Below are 12,359 nucleotides of genomic sequence, written 5' to 3' on the forward strand. Positions count from 1 at the left end.
CTAAATGTTCCCAGAAAATAGAAAAAAAATAAGAAGAAGAAAATAGCGAATGTAAAGCTATTATTATGCCTGGGATACGATAAAATGGAATCGGAATCGAATTTCAAACTTCCTAAGCGGATTTCTACAGGAAATGGAAGCTTAACATAAGCGGAAAATCGCAAATTAGAGGGTCTTAGAGAAGAAATTCGGCTAAAATCTCGCCACCTCATTGCGAAGTAATGAGTCTCGTTCGTTTGCCCGTTTACAATCAAATTAGCCTACAATTTTGTCCAAATCCGGCAGTACCCGAGCTACGTTGATTTCACATGGTTTATCTGGTCCCGATCGAGATTCAGATGATTTGAGCCGAAAATCGTCTGTCAACAAGTAATCAAAAATAGAAAAACACGAAAAGGGGTGTAACACGAGGACTTCCCAGGGGACCCCATCCTAGTACTGCTCTCGCCCAAGCTTGATTAACTTCAGAGTTCTGATGGGATCTGGTGCATAAGTGCTGGTATGATCGCACATGACATTGACTGGGATGTTTATTCTTATACCCCTCGAGTATGTGTGGAGTGGGCGGCGATGGACAACACGCGGCACTGCTCTCGCCCAATCAGAACCATGAAGTTAAGCGTTCTGGGGCGATGGCAGAGCTAGGATCAGTGACTTCCCTGGGCAGTCCTTGTGTTGCGACCGTTTACGTAAACTATGGATAAAACAGTCGAAATAAATGTTTTTAATGAGTTAACTGTCTCCGGAGTAATCCCTAAAAGTTCCCTGAAAATAGAAAAAAAAATAAGAATAAGAAAATAGCGAATGTAAAGCTATTATTATGCCTGGGATACGATAAAATGGAATCGGAATCGAATTACGAACTTCCTAAGCAGATTCCTCGAGGAAACAGAAGCTTAACAGAAGCGGAAAATCGCAAATTAGATGGTCTTAGAGAAGGAATTGGCTAAACTCTCGCCAGCTCATTGCGGAGTAATGAGTCTCGTTCGTTTGCACGTTTACAATCAAATTAGCCTACAATTTTGTCCAAATCCGGCAGTGCCCGAGTTACGTTGATTTCACATGTCTTTTCTGGTCCCGATTGAGATTCAGATGATTTGAGCGGAAAATCTTCTGTCAACAAGTAATCAAAAATAGAAAAACACGAAAAGGGGAGCAACACGAGGGCTTCCCAGGCGGTCACCCATCCAAGTACTGCTCTCGCCCAAGCACGATTTACTTCGGAGTTCTGATGGGATCCGGTGCATTAGTGCTGGTATGATCGCACCCGACATTGAGTGGGATGTTTATTCTTATATCCTTCGAGTACGTGTGGAGCGGGCGGCAAACATCACGCGGCACTTCTCTCTCCCAATCAGAACCATGAAGTTTAGCGTTCTAGCGCGATGGTAGAGCTAGGATGGGAAACCTCCCTAGGCAGTCCTCGTGTCGCAACCGTTTACGTAAATTAAGGCTAAAACAGTCGAAATAATATTTTTTAATGAGTTTACCATCTCCGGAGTAATCTGCATCATACCCTTCCGCACAGAATCGGCTTACGACAACAAAAATCGCTAAATATTCCCAGAAAATAGAAAAAAATAAGAAGAAAATAACGAATGTAAAGCTATTATTATGCCTGGGATACGATAAAATGGATCCAGAATCGAATTTCGAACTTCCTAAGCGGATTTCTCGAGGAAACGGAAACTTGACAGAAGCAGAAAATCGCAAATTAGAGGGTCTTAGTGATGGAATTCGCCTAAAATCTCGCCAGCTCATTGCGGAGTAATGAGTCTCGTTCGTTTGCCCGTTTACAATCAAATTAGCCTTTAAATTTTTCCAAATCCGGCAGTGCCCGAGCTACATTGATTTAACATGTCTTATCTGGTCCCGATCGAGATTCTGATGAATTGAGCCGAAAATCGTCTGTCAACAAGTAATCAAAAATAGAAAAACACGAAAAGGGGTGTAACACGAGGACTTCCCAGGGGACCCCATCCTAGTACTGCTCTCGCCCAAGCACGATTAACTTCAGAGTTCTGATGGGATCTGGTGCATAAGTGCTGGTATGATCGCACCCGACATTGACTGGGATGTTTATTCTTATACCCCTCGAGTATGTGTGGAGTGGGCGGCGATGGACAAGACGCGGCACTGCTCTCGTCCAATCAGAACCATGAAGTTAAGCGTTCTGGAGCGATGACAGAGCCAGGATGGGTGACCTCCCTGGGCATTCCTCGTGTCGCGACCGTTTTCGTAAATTATGGGTAAAACAGTCTAAATAATTGTTTTTAATGAGTTAACCGTCTCCGGAGTAATCTGCGTCATACACTTCCGCACAGAACCGGCTCACGACAACAAAAATTGCTAAATGTTTCCAGAAAATAGAAAAAAAAAATAAGAAAAAGAAAATAGCGAATTTAAAGCTATTATTATGCCTGGGATACGATAAAATGGAACCGGAATCGAATTTCGAACTTTCTAAGCTGATTTCTCGAGGATACGGAAGCTTAACAGAAGCGAAAAATCGCAAATTAGAGGGTCTTAGAGAAGGAATTCGGCTAAATTGTCACCAGATCATTGCAGGGTAATGAGGCTCGTTCATTTGCCCGTTTACAATCAAATTAGGCTACAATTTTGTCCAAGGGGGTCACCTATCCTAGTACTGCTCTCGCCCAAGCACGCTTAACTTTGTATTTCTGATGGGATCCTATGAATTAGTGCTCTTTGATCGCACTCGATATTGAGTGGGATGTTTATTTATGTATCCCTCGGGTACGTGTGGAGCGGGCGGCGATGCACAACACGCGGCACTGCTCTCGTCCAATCAGAACTATGAAGTTAAGCGTTCTGGCGCGATGGAAGAGCTAGGATGGGTGACTATCCAGGGCAGTCCTTGTGTCGCGACCGTTTACATAAACTATATATATAACAGTCAAAATAATTGTTTTTAATGAGTTAACCGTCTCTGGAGTAATCTACGTCTTACCCTTTCGCACAGAACTGGCTCACGACAACAAAAATCGCTAAATGTTTCCAGAAAATATAAAAAAATAAGAAGAAAAAAGTAGCGAATGTAAAGCTATTATTATACCTGGGATACGATAAAATGGAACCGGAATCGAATTTCGAACTTCTAAGCAGATTTCTCGAGGAAATGGAAGCTTAACAGAAGCGGAAAATCGCAAATTAGAGGGTCTTAGAGAAGGAATTCGGCTAAAATCTCACCACCTCATTGCGGAGTAATGTGTCTCGTTCGTTTGCCCGTTTACAATCAAATTAGCCTACAATTTTGTCCAAATCCGGCAGTGCCCGAGCTACGTTGATTTCATATGTCTTATCTGGTCCCGATCGAGATTCAGATGATTTGAGCCGAAAATCGTCTGTCAACAAGTATCAAAAATAGAAATACACGAAAAGACGTGCAACACGAGGACTTCCCAGGGGTTCACCCATCCTAGTACATCTCTCGCCCAAGCACGCTTAACTTCGGAGTTCTGATGGGATCCGGTGAATTAGTGCTAGTATGATCGCCCCCGACATTGAGTTGTTGTTTATTCTTATATCCCTCGAGTACGTGTGGAGCGGGCAGCGATGGACAACACGCGGCACTGCTCTCATCCAAACAGAACCATGAAGTTAAGCGTTCTGGCGCGATGGCAGAGCTAGGATCGGTGACTTCCCTGGGCAGTCCTTGTGTCGCGACCGTTTACGTAAACTATGGATAAAACAGTCGAAATAATTGTTTTTAATGAGTTAACCGTCTCCAGAGTATTCTGCGTCATACCCTTCCGCACAGAAATGGCTCACGACAACAAAAATCGCTAAATGTTCCAAGAAAATATAAGAAAATAAGAAGAAAATAGCGAATGGAAAGCTATTATTATGCTTGGGATACGATAAAATGGAACCGAAATCGAATTTCGAACTTCCTAAACGGATTTCTCTAGGAAACAGAAGCTTAACAGAACCGGAAAATTGCAAATTAGAGGGTCTTAGAGAAGGAATTCGGCTAAAATCTCACCACCTCATTGGGGAGTAATGAGTCTCGTTCGTTTGCCCGTTAACAATCAAATTAGCCTACAATTTTGTCCAAATCCGGCAGTGCTCGAGCTACGTTGATTTCACATGTCTTATCTGGTCCCGATCGAGATTCAGATGATTTGAGCCGAAAATCTTCTGTCAACAAGTAATCAAAAATACAAAAACAAGAAAAGGCGTGCAACACGAGGACTTCCCTGGGGGTCACACATCCTAATACAGCTCTTGCCCAAGTACGCTTAACTTCGTAGTTCAGATGGCATCCGGTGAATTAGTGCTCGTATGATCGCACTCGATATTGAGTGGGATGCTTATTCTTATATCCCTCGAGTACGTGTGGAGCGGCGATGGACAACACGCGGCACTGCTCTCGTCCAATCAGAACCATGAAGTTAAGTGTTCTGGCGCGATGGCAGAGCTAGGATGGGTGACTTCCCTGGGCAGTCCTTGTGTCGCGACCGTTTATGTAAACTATGGATAAAACAGTCAAAATAATTGTTTTTAATGAGTTAACCGTCTCCGGAGTAATCTACGTCATACCCTTCCGCACAGAACTGGCTCACGACAACAAAAATCGCTAAATGTTCTCAGAAAATATAAAGAAATAAGAAGAAAAAAATAGCGAATAGAAAGCTATTATTATGCTTGGGATACGATAAAATGGAACCGGAATCGAATTTCGAACTTCCTAAGCGGATTTCTCAAGGAAACGGAAGCTTAACAAAAGCCGAAAATCGCAAATTAGAGGGTCTTAGAGAAGGAATTCGGCTAAAATCTCACCACCTCATTGCGGAGTAATGAGTCTTGTTCGTTTTTCCCGTTTACAATCAAATTAGCCTACAATTTTGTCCAAATCCGGCAGTGCCCGAGCTACGTTGATTTCAAATGTCTTATCTGGTCCCGATCGATTTTCAGATGATTTGAGCCGAAAATCGTCTGTCAACAAGTAATCAAAAATTGAAAAACACGAAAAGGAGTGCAACACGAGGACTTCCCAAGGGGTCACCCATCTTAGTACTGGTCTCGCCCTAGCACGCTTAACTTCGGAGTTGTGATGGGAACCGGTGCATTAGTGCTGTTATGATCACACCCAACATTGAGTGGGATATTTATTTTTATATCACTCGAGTACGTGTGGCGAGGGCGGCGATGAACAACACGCGGCACTGCTCTCGCCCAATCAAAACCATGAAGTTAAGCGTTCTGGCGTGATGGCAGATCTAGGATCGGTGAACTCCCTGGGAAGTCCTCGTGTTGCGACTGTTTACGTAAATTATGGATAAAACAGTCGAAATAATTGTTTTTAATGAGATAACCGTCTTCGGAGTAATCAGCGTCATTCCCTTCCGCACAGAATCGGCTCACGACAACAAAAATCGCTAAATGTTCCCATAAAATAGAAAAAAATAAGAAGAATAAAATAACGAATGTAAAGCTATTATTATACTTGGGATACGATAAAATGGAACCGAAATCGAATTTCGAACTTCCTAAGCGGATTTCTGGAGGAAACGGAAGCTTAACAGAAGCGAAAAATCGCAAATTAGAGGGTCTTAGAGAAGGAATTCGGCTAAACTCTCGCCAAATCATTGCAGAGTAATGAATCTCGTTCGTTTGCCCATTTACAACCAAATTAGCCTACAATTTTGTCAAATCCGGCAGTACCCGAGCTACGTTGATTTCACATGTCTTATCTGGTCACGATCGAGATTAAGATGATTTGAGCCGAAAATCTTCTGTCAACAAGTAATCAAAAATAGAAAAACTCGAAAAGACGTGCAACACGAGGACTTCCCAGGGGGTCACTGCTCTCGCCCAAGCACGCTTAACTTCAGCGTTCCGATGGGATCCGGTGTATTAGTGCTGGTATGATCGCACCCGACATTGAGTGGAATGTTTATTCTTATATCCCTCGAGTACGTGTGGAGCGGGCGGCTATGGACAACACGCGGCACTGCTCTCGCCCAATCAGAACCATGATGTTAAGCGTTCTGGCGCAATGGCAGAGCTAGGATGGGTGACCTCCCTGGGCATTCCTCGTGTCATACCCTTCCGCAAAGAACCAGCTCACGGACAACAAAAATCACCAAATGTTCCCAGAAAATAGAAAAAAAATAAGAAGAAGAAAATAGCGAATGTAAAGCTATTATTATGCCTGGGATACAATAAAATGGAACCGAAATCGAATTTCGAACTTCCTAAGCGGATTTCTCAAGGAAACAGAAGCTTAACAGAAGCTGAAAATCGCAAATTAGAGGGTCTTAGAGAAGGAATTCGGCTTAACTCTTGCCAGCTCATTGCAAAGTAATGAGTCTCGTTCGTTTGCGCGTTTTCAATCAAATTAGGCTACAATTTTGTCCAGATCCGGAAGTGCCCGAGCTACGTTGATTTCAAATGTCTTATCTGGTCCCGATCTAGATTCAGATGATTTGAGCCGAAAATCGTCTGTCAACAAGTTATCAAAAATAGAAAAACACGAAAAGGGGTGCAACACGAGGACTTCCTAGGAGGTCACCCATCCTAGTACAGCTCTCGCCCAAGCTCGCTTAACTTCGAAGTTCTGATGGGATCCGGTGCATTAGTGCTGGTATGATCGCACCCGATATTGAGTGGGATGTTTTTTCTTATATCCCTCGAGTACGTGTGGCGCGGGTGGCGATGGACAACACGCGGCACTGCTCTCGCCCAATCATAACCATGAAGTTAAGCGTTCTGGCGCGATGGCAAAGCTAGGATGGGTGATCTCGCTGGGAAGTCCTCGTATCGCGACCGTTTACGTAAATTATGGATAAAACAGCCTAAATAATTTTTTTTAATGAGTTAACCGTCTCCGGAGTAATGAGTTTCGCTCCTATGCCCGTTTACAACCAAATTAGCCTACAATTTTGTCCAAATCCGGCAGTGCCCGAGCTACGTTAATTTCACGTCTTATCTGGTCCCGATCGAGATTCAGATGATTTCAGCCGAAAATCGTCTTTCCACAAGTAAGCAAAAATAGAAAAACACGAAAAATGGTGCAACGCGAGGACTTCCCAGGAGGTCACCCATTCGGATTTCTGATGGAATCCGGTGCATTAGTGCTGGTATGATCGTACCCGACATTGATTGGGATGTTTATTCTTATATCCCTCGAGTACGTGTGGAGCGGGTGGCGATGGATAAAACGCGGCACTCTGCTCTCGCCCAATCAAAACCATGAAGTTAAGCGTTCTAGCGCGATGGCAGAGCTAGGATGCGTGACCTCCCTGGGAAGTCCTCGTGTCGTGTCCGTTTCGTAAATTACGGCTAAAACAATCGAAATAATTGTTTTTAATGAGTTAACCGTCTCCGGAGTAATCTGCGTCATACCCTTCCGCACAGAACCGGCTCACGACAACAAAAATAGCTAAATGTTCCAGAAAATAGAAAAAAATAAGAAGAAGAAAATAGCGAAAGTAAAGCTATTATTATGCCTGGGATACGATAAATCGGAACCAGAATCGAATTTCGAACTTCCTTAGCGGATATATCGAGGAAATGGAAGCTTAACAGAAGCGGAAAATCGCAAATTAGAGGGTCTTAGAGAAGGAATTTGGCTAAAATCTCGCCAGCTCATGAGTCTCGTTCGTTTGCCCGTTTAAAATCAAATTAGCCTACAATTTTGTCCAAATCCGGCAGTACCCGAGCTACGTAGATTTCACATGTCTTTTCTGGTCCCGATCGAGATTCAGATGATTTGAGCCGAAAATCGTCTGTCAACAAATAATCAAAAATAGAAAAACACGAAAAAGGATGCAACACGAGGACTTCCTAGGGGGTCTCACCCATCCTAGTACTGCTCTCGTCCAAGCACGCTTACAATCAAATTAGTCTCGTCCGTTTGCCCGTTTACAATCAAATTAGCCTACAATTTTGTCCAAATCCGGCAGTGCCCGAGCCACGTTGATTTCACTTGTCTTATCTAGTCCCGATCGAGATTCAGATGATTTGAGCCGAAAATCGTCAGTCAACAAGTAATCAAAAATAGAAAAACACGAAAAGGGTGCAACACGAGGACTTCCCAGGGGGTCACCCATCCTAGTACTGCTCTCGCCCAAGCACCTTAACTTCGGAGTTCTGATGGGATCCGGTGCATTAGTGCTGGTATGATCGCACCCGAAATTGAGTGGGATGTTTATTCTTATATCCCTCGAGTACGTGTGGAGCGGGCGGCGAACGACAACACGCGGCACTGCTCTCGCCTAATCAAAACCATGAAGTTAAGCGTTCTAGCGCGATGGCAGAGCTAGGATGGGTGATCTCCCTGGGCAGTCCTCGTGTCGCGACCGTTTACGTAAATTATGGATAAAACAGTCGAAATAATTGTTTTTAATGAGTTAACCGTCTCCGGAGTAATCTGCGTCATACCCTTCCGCACAGAACCGGCTCACGACAACAAAAATCTCTAAATGTTCCCAGAAAATAGAAAAAAATAAGAAGAAGAAAATAGCGAATGTAAAGCTATTATTATGCCTAGGATACGATAAAATGGAACCGGAGTCGAATTTTGAAAATCCTAAGCGGATTTCTCGAGGAAACGGAAGTTTAACAGAAGCTGAAAATCGAAATAAAAGGTTCTTAGAGAAGGAATTCGGTTAAAATCTCGCCAGCTCATTGCGGAGAAATGAGTCTCGTTCGTTTGCCCGTTTACAATCAAATTACGCTAAAATTTTGTCCAAATCCGGAAGTGCCCGTGCTACGTTAATTTCACATGTCTTATCTTGTACCGATCGAGATTCAGATGATTTGAGCCGAAAATTGTCTGTCAACAAGCAATCAAAAATAGAAAAACACGAAAAAGAGTGCAACACGAGGACTTCCCAGGGGGTCACCCATCCTAGTACTGCTCTCGTCCATGCACGCTTAACTTCGGAGTTCTGATGGGATATGGTACATTAGTGCTGGTATGATCGCACCCGACATTGAGTGGGAGTTCGAGTACGTGTGGAGCGGGCGGCACTTCTCTCGCCTAATCAGAATCATGAAGTTAAGCGTTCTAGCGCGATGTCATGGCTAGGATGGGTGACCTCCCTGGGCAGTCCTTGTTTCGCGACCGTTTACGTAAATTATGGCTAAAACAGTCGAAATAATTGTTTTTAATGAGTTAACCGTCTCCGGAGTAATCTGCGTCATACCCTTCCGCACAGTACCGGCTCACGACAACAAAAATCGCTAAATTTTCACAGAAAATAGAAAAAAAATAAGAAGAAGAAAATAGCGAATGTAAAGCTATTATTATGCCTGGGATACGATAAAATGGAACCGGAATCGAATTTCGAACTTCCTAAGCGGATTTCTTGAGAAAACGAAAGCTTAATAGAAGCGGAAAATAGCAAACTAAGGGTCTTAGAGAAGGAATTCGCCTAAAATCTCGCCACCTCATTGCGGAGTAATGATTCTCGTTCGTTTGCCCGTTTACAATCAAATTAGCCTACAATTTTGTCCAAATCCGGCAGTGCCCGAGCTACGTTGATTTCACATGTCTTATCTAGTCCCGATCGAGATTCAGATGATTTGAGCCGAAAATCTTCTATCAACAAGTAATCAAAAATAGAAAAACACGAAAAGGGGTGCAACACGAGAACTTCCCAGGGGGTCACCCATCCTAGTAGTGCTCTCGCCTAAGCAGGCTTAACTTTGAAGTTCTGATGGGATCCCTGGTGCATTAGTGCTGGTATGATCACACACGACATTTAGTGGGATGTTTATTCTTATATCCCTCGAGTACGTGTGGAGCGGACGGCGATGGACAACACGCGGCACTGCTCTCGCCCAATCAGAACCACGAAGTTAAACGTTCTCGCGCGATGACAGAGTTAGGATGGGTGACCTCCCTGGGCATTCCTCGTGTCGCGACCGTTTACGTAAATTATGGATAAAACAATCGAAATAATTATTTTTAATGAGTTAACAGTATCCAGAGTAATGTGTGTCATACCCTTCCGCACAGAACTGGCTCACGACAACAAAAATCGCTAAATGTTCCCAGAAAATAGAAAAAAAATAAGAAGAAGAAAATAGCGAATGTAAAGCTATTATCATGTCTGGGATACAATAAAATGGAACCGAAATCGAATTTCGAACTTCCTAAGCGCATTTATTGAGGAAACGGAAGCTTAACAGAAGCGAAAAATCGCAAATTAGAGGGTCTTAGAGAAGGAATTAAGCTAAACTCTCGCCACCTCATTGCGGAGTAATGAGTTTCGTTCGTTTGCCCGTTTACAATCAAATTAGGCTACAATTATGTCCAAATCCGTCAATGCCCGAGATACGTTGATTTCACATGTCTTATCTGATCCCGATCGAGATTCAGATGATTTGAGCCGAAAATCGTCTGTCAACAAGTAATCAAAAATAGAAAAACACGAACAGGGGGGTCACCCATCCTAGTACTGCTCTCGCCCAAGCACGCTTAACTTCGGAGTTTTGATGGGATTCGGTGAATTAGTGCTGGTATGATCGCACCTGACATTGAGTGGGATGTTTATCCTTATATCCCTCGAGTACGTGTGGAGCGGGTGGCGATGGACAACACGCGGCACTGCTCTCGCCCAATCATAACCATGAAGTTAAGCTTTCTGGCGCGATGGCAGAGGTAGGATGGGTGACCTCCTTGGGAAGACCTCGTGTCGCGACCGTTTACGTAAATTATGGATAAAACAGTCGAAATAATTGTTTTTAATGAGTTAACCGTCTCCGGAGTAATCTGCGTCATACCCTTCCGCACAGAACCTACTAACGATAACAAAAATCGATAAATGTTTCCAGAAAATAGATTAAAAATAAGAAGAAGGAAATAACAAATGTAAAGCAATAATTATGCATTGGATACGATAAAATGGAACCGGAATCGAATTTCGAACTTCCTAAGCGGATTTCTCGAGGAAACGAAAGCTTAACAGAAGCGGTAAATCGCAAATTAGAGGGTCTTAGAGAAGGAATTCGGCTAAAATCTCGCCAGCTCATTGCGTAGTAATGAGTCTCGTTCGTTTGCCCGTTTACAATCAAATTAGCCTACAATTTTGTCCAAATCCGGCGGCAGTGCCCGAGCTACTTTCATTTCACATGTCTTATCTGGTCTCGATCGAGATTCAGATGATTTGAGCCGAAAATCGTCTGTCACAAGTAATCAGAAATAGAAAAACACGAAAAGGGATGCAACACGAGGACTTCCCAGGGGATCACCCATCCTAGTATTGCTTTCGCCCAAGCACGCTTAACTTCGGAGTTCTGATGGGATCCGGTGCATTAGTGCTAGTTGATCGCACCCGACATTGAGTGGGATGTCTATTCTTATATCCCTGGAGTACGTGTGGAGCGGGCGGCGATGGACAACACGCGGCACTGCTCTCGCCCAATCATAACCATGAAGTTAAGTGTTCTGGCTCGATGGCAGAGGTAGGATGGGTGACCTCTTTGGGAAGACCTCGTGTCGCGACCGTTTACGTAAATTATAGATAAAACATTCAAAATAATTGTTTTTAATGAGTTGACCGTCTCCGTTGTAATCTGCGTCATACCCTTCCGCACAGAACCGGCTCACGACAACAAAAATCGATAAATGTTCCCAGAAAATAAAAAAAAATAAGAAGAAGGAAATAACGAATGTAAAGCTATTATTATTCCTGGGAAACGATAAAATGGAACCAGAATCGAATTTCGAACTTCCTAAGCGGATTTCTCGAGGAAACGAAAGCTTAACAGAAGCGGTAAATCGCAAATTAGAGGGTCTTAGAGAAGGAATTCGGCTAAAATCTCGTCAGCTCATTACGTAGTAATGAGTCTCGTCCGTTTGCCCGTTTACAATCAAATTAGCCTACAATTTTGTCCAAATCCGGCAGTGCCCGAGCTACTCTCATTTAACATGTCTTATCTGGTCCCGATCGAGATTCAGATGATTTGAGCCGAAAATCGTCTGTCAACAAATAATCAAAAATATAAAAACACGAAAAGAGGTGCAACACGAGGACTTCCCAGGGGGTCACCCATCCTAATATTGCTCTCGCCCAAGCATGCTTAACTTCGTAGTTCAGATGAGATCCGGTGCATTAGTGCTGGTATGATCGCACCCGACATTGAGTGGGATGTTTATTCTTATATCCCTCGAAGACATGTGGAGCGGGCGGCAATGGACAACACGCGGCACTGCTCCCGCCCAATCATAACCATGACGTTAAGCGTTCTGGCGCGATGGCAGAGTTAGGATGGGTGACCTCTCTTGGAAGACCTCGTGTCGCGACCGTTTACGTAAATTACGGATAAAACAGTCGAAATAATTATTTTTAATGAGTTAACCGTCTCCGGAGTAATCTGCGTCA

The 12,359-nt window shown here is 43.6% G+C and overlaps 9 non-coding genes and 4 pseudogenes across 9 annotated transcripts; all 13 read right to left on the reverse strand.

Annotated features, from left to right (window-relative positions):
* Positions 1 to 396: 396 nt before the first annotated feature.
* LOC142511936 (5S ribosomal RNA) lies at positions 397 to 513 on the reverse strand (annotated as a pseudogene).
* Positions 514 to 1,150: 637 nt separating this feature from the next.
* LOC142514030 (5S ribosomal RNA) lies at positions 1,151 to 1,269 on the reverse strand. Its single transcript, XR_012809945.1, has one exon. It is a non-coding gene; the product is annotated as a 5S ribosomal RNA (ribosomal RNA).
* Positions 1,270 to 1,945: 676 nt separating this feature from the next.
* LOC142508063 (5S ribosomal RNA) lies at positions 1,946 to 2,062 on the reverse strand. The gene has a single exon (XR_012806295.1). It is a non-coding gene; the product is annotated as a 5S ribosomal RNA (ribosomal RNA).
* A 1,339-nt stretch (positions 2,063 to 3,401) lies between these two features.
* On the reverse strand, positions 3,402 to 3,520 carry LOC142507967 (5S ribosomal RNA). Its single transcript, XR_012806202.1, has one exon. It is a non-coding gene; the product is annotated as a 5S ribosomal RNA (ribosomal RNA).
* Positions 3,521 to 4,198: 678 nt separating this feature from the next.
* On the reverse strand, positions 4,199 to 4,317 carry LOC142512755 (5S ribosomal RNA; annotated as a pseudogene).
* Positions 4,318 to 4,996: 679 nt separating this feature from the next.
* On the reverse strand, positions 4,997 to 5,115 carry LOC142509481 (5S ribosomal RNA). The gene has a single exon (XR_012807652.1). It is a non-coding gene; the product is annotated as a 5S ribosomal RNA (ribosomal RNA).
* A 681-nt stretch (positions 5,116 to 5,796) lies between these two features.
* On the reverse strand, positions 5,797 to 5,903 carry LOC142512902 (5S ribosomal RNA; annotated as a pseudogene).
* A 602-nt stretch (positions 5,904 to 6,505) lies between these two features.
* Positions 6,506 to 6,624, reverse strand: LOC142514865 (5S ribosomal RNA). The gene has a single exon (XR_012810741.1). It is a non-coding gene; the product is annotated as a 5S ribosomal RNA (ribosomal RNA).
* Positions 6,625 to 8,041: 1,417 nt separating this feature from the next.
* LOC142513519 (5S ribosomal RNA) lies at positions 8,042 to 8,159 on the reverse strand. The gene has a single exon (XR_012809462.1). It is a non-coding gene; the product is annotated as a 5S ribosomal RNA (ribosomal RNA).
* Positions 8,160 to 8,840: 681 nt separating this feature from the next.
* On the reverse strand, positions 8,841 to 8,959 carry LOC142517308 (5S ribosomal RNA). The gene has a single exon (XR_012813061.1). It is a non-coding gene; the product is annotated as a 5S ribosomal RNA (ribosomal RNA).
* A 649-nt stretch (positions 8,960 to 9,608) lies between these two features.
* LOC142511443 (5S ribosomal RNA) lies at positions 9,609 to 9,729 on the reverse strand (annotated as a pseudogene).
* Positions 9,730 to 11,193: 1,464 nt separating this feature from the next.
* On the reverse strand, positions 11,194 to 11,311 carry LOC142508925 (5S ribosomal RNA). The gene has a single exon (XR_012807122.1). It is a non-coding gene; the product is annotated as a 5S ribosomal RNA (ribosomal RNA).
* A 682-nt stretch (positions 11,312 to 11,993) lies between these two features.
* On the reverse strand, positions 11,994 to 12,112 carry LOC142508204 (5S ribosomal RNA). The gene has a single exon (XR_012806430.1). It is a non-coding gene; the product is annotated as a 5S ribosomal RNA (ribosomal RNA).
* Positions 12,113 to 12,359: the final 247 nt, after the last annotated feature.

The sequence above is a fragment of the Primulina tabacum genome, chromosome 10, assembly GCF_025594145.1.
Source record: "Primulina tabacum isolate GXHZ01 chromosome 10, ASM2559414v2, whole genome shotgun sequence".
NCBI lineage: Eukaryota > Viridiplantae > Streptophyta > Magnoliopsida > Lamiales > Gesneriaceae > Primulina > Primulina tabacum.